Below are 3,182 nucleotides of genomic sequence, written 5' to 3'. Positions count from 1 at the left end.
TTTTGAGCAAAAATTGCAAGTCCTTAGAGATAATAATAGCCCGTGCCAGAGAATATAGGAACATTTCCTTTATGGTTGGTTGGTTGGTTGGGTTTTTTGTTTGATGTCCTTTCAGGGAGGGTTCCTCACAACTTTCCATGGTTTTCCAGTCTTCAGTCCCCACCTTGCTTGTTCTCAGCTTTCCTTTCCCATTGAGCTTGCTTTAAAATTGTCACAAATTTTAAATTGTCACAAATGAGGCATTTGTGATTATATTTTAACGTCTTTGCCACGGGGAAACCCAAGAAAAATGGGTTTCTGTTGACTCTGACTTCTTTCCCAAAAAGAAATCGCAGGTGCAAGGCTTTGCCTTTGTCACAGCAAGAATCACTCCACCCCATAACTCTTCACTCCCTATCTGCCATCCACCTTGACCAGGCTTGAAGTGAAATCGTCCCTCTTTGTGCTGCTGATTGAAGGGCAGGGGTAAGAAAACAAAGAATGCAGGGCGTGATCTCTTTATTTGAGTAGAATGGAGGTGATATTCCCGGAATTCCCAAGTTTCCTGTTATTTTCTCAGAGCAATCCCAATGCTCCTCCTTCCCCCTCTGCAGGGCTGATCTCAGGGACAACAGCCTCGGTTGTTACAGCTCTGTAAAACAAGAGATAAGCAAGGGAAATGGAACCTCCACAAAACATAAATTGACAATTTTCATTCTATTTCCACTCATGTCTCAACTATTATAAAATAAGCGTTAACCATAAATGCACAGAAATCTAAAGTCATCACATGGGGCAGGGTTTACTTACCTTCCCTCTGAAAACAGCCCAATTGTTATGTGAGAATCTAATCAAGATTATAGTCCTGATTACAGATCTAGCTGAGTCACACTCAAAATTTTGTCATGGCCAAGAACAGGAATTCAGTGATATGCAAAATAAATAATTTAGTATCAGGATAAGTAAAACCGTAACAGCTTAATCAAAGAGTGTTTAATTAAAGAAAAAGAATTAAAAGTTTGGGGAAAAAATGAAGGAAAAGAAAACTCACACAAAATCACCACAAATCCCTCAATAATCACAATACAGTTAATACTGGAGACATACTTCTAGATTCTAACCATTTTCCCAGCTGTTTGCTCATATTTTGACCACAGCAGGTTGTCAGCACCCCAAGTTCTTCACTTGGAGCAGCTTGATGATGGTGGGGGTTTCTCCTTCTTTACTCCAGGACCTGCTTGTGGGTTATTTTATGTTTATTAATGGACTTTATTAATGTGATTTATTAACGTGCTTCACCCTGTAAGTCACAGCCCATCCAAACTCACAATATACACAGGGACCTTCTCACACTGGACACTTGTTCTTTGTTCTCTCTTTTACCCCAAAAAGCTGATTTTCCCAGTTTTCACTTATTTAACTGATGAGTTGTCTATAGGCATCCTGTGCTGCCGCTGTCTTATCACCCCATGGCTCCTCCTCTTCTTCACATCCCACACCTCCATTTCCCAAGGGCCCTGCTACCACTCCAGGACTCCAATCCTCTATGCCACACCACCATCTCACCCAAAAATATTTCATTTTACAGAAGAATAATGGCTTGTTACACTTACCTACACAAAAAAAACCCTGCTTGTATCACGCAAATACAAGCAAAAGTAAAATAAATTAGGGATAGCCTTCTGGTCTTTAGAAAAATTACTGATGTGGTTACACCATGAAAAAACAGAGCTCCAGGCAGCCCAGGTGAGGTTTGGGCAAAATCAGCCTGGGAAGCCTCAGTCTTGAGGCCTTGCAGTGGTTGAAACATTTAATTTTTCAGGGCTGCCAGCCTTGCAGTGCCTCGAGCACTGCATCAATTCCTCTGCAAAATGAGCACACCACTGCAAGGTGTGTGAATGTGTAAATAAGGATAAGCTTGTCTTGTGAATTTTTTCCTGTTTGTAGGGAAAACACGTACTGAAAGAAGCAACATTTACTTGGGAAATAAACTTTGATTAACTTATTATAGTCAAAAGAAATACCTCTACATTTTGAGAGGGGGTGTAGAACAAGGGGTAAGACGCAGACACAATCAGGAATTAATGAATTACTCTTTCCAGAGCTCAAAAAGAATTTGGGGAACACACTCAGGCACATGGTGGGATTCTGGGGATTGTTCTGTGCAGGGCCAGGAGTTGAACTCGATGATCTTTTCAGGTCCCTTTCAGCTCAGGAGATTCTCTGATTCCATGAGATGTAAATGTGCTGCAAGCAGGAGTCTTGGAGAATTCTGGGCTCCTTATCAAAGTAAGAATCTTTCAGTAAACCTGGTCTCAACTCTTTGCTGTATAAAAACTTCACATATCACCAGGTACCACTACAAAAGCAAAGGCAAAAGAAAATTCCTTCTTATTCCAAGTCTTAAAGTTTAAAAATGCAGTGATGAGAGATTCCCTGTCGCCCTCGGTAAGATGGACAAATGACACCAAAACAAAATTTGTTCAGAATTTGAGCTCTAAAGCCCCAATCCCGAAAACACAGCTCCACTCCAATTATCCTGAAGAAATTTAATGTTGTTCACACTGGGCATCATTAAGATGCAACAGACAATTACCCTTAATTAGGCTGCAGATGCTGAGCACCTTTTTCCGTCTCACCTGTCACTCAGAGCAATGTGTCCTCCTGGATTTGAAGCAGGATTAAACCCTCCCAATGAAGAGGACTTTCCCAACACAACTAAGGTGAATTTTAATATCAAAACTACCTAGAAGAGGTCAGCATAACAATGAAATAAAATACTGATTTTGAGCTTCCCAAAATTTTGCATTCAACATTCTTATAAATTTCACCATTCATGGCTTTTAATTTTTAAACCACTGCTTTCATGGAAAATTAACAAAAATGTGGGGTGAATTAAAAGGTTATATAACCCCAAGAGAAAACTACATGCATTTTTCTGTTCAATAAAGTGTTTCAGCTGACTTTTTTTGTTTGTTTTTTTGGTACTTATTTCACAAGAAGCTGCTTTATTTTTCCAATGTGAAAGCTGTATAAGGTTTTTAACCCATGCACGAAATCAGAACAATTTACCATTTGCTTTTTTGAGATTTTCTCAAACAAAAAAATCACGTTGTACTTGCTGTTTCCCTTTGTTCCGTCCCCAGAGTTATGCCTATAAATTTAGTTGTCCCTGAAGTGATATGGTTATAAATAAATCTGAT

General features: G+C 39.5%; 1 long non-coding RNA gene across 1 annotated transcript; it reads right to left on the bottom strand.

Annotated features, from left to right (window-relative positions):
• LOC147647970 (uncharacterized) lies at positions 1–2,854 on the bottom strand. The gene is made up of 2 exons (XR_015280527.1): positions 1,101–2,854; positions 1–631 (listed from the first exon to the last, which is right to left on the bottom strand). It is a non-coding gene; the product is annotated as an uncharacterized LOC147647970 (long non-coding RNA).
• Positions 2,855–3,182: the final 328 nt, after the last annotated feature.

The sequence above is a fragment of the Cyanistes caeruleus genome, chromosome Z (assembly GCF_971803275.1).
Source record: "Cyanistes caeruleus chromosome Z, bCyaCae1.hap1.1, whole genome shotgun sequence".
NCBI classification, from domain to species: domain Eukaryota; kingdom Metazoa; phylum Chordata; class Aves; order Passeriformes; family Paridae; genus Cyanistes; species Cyanistes caeruleus.
This window is presented reverse-complemented; position numbering and strand designations above follow the sequence as displayed.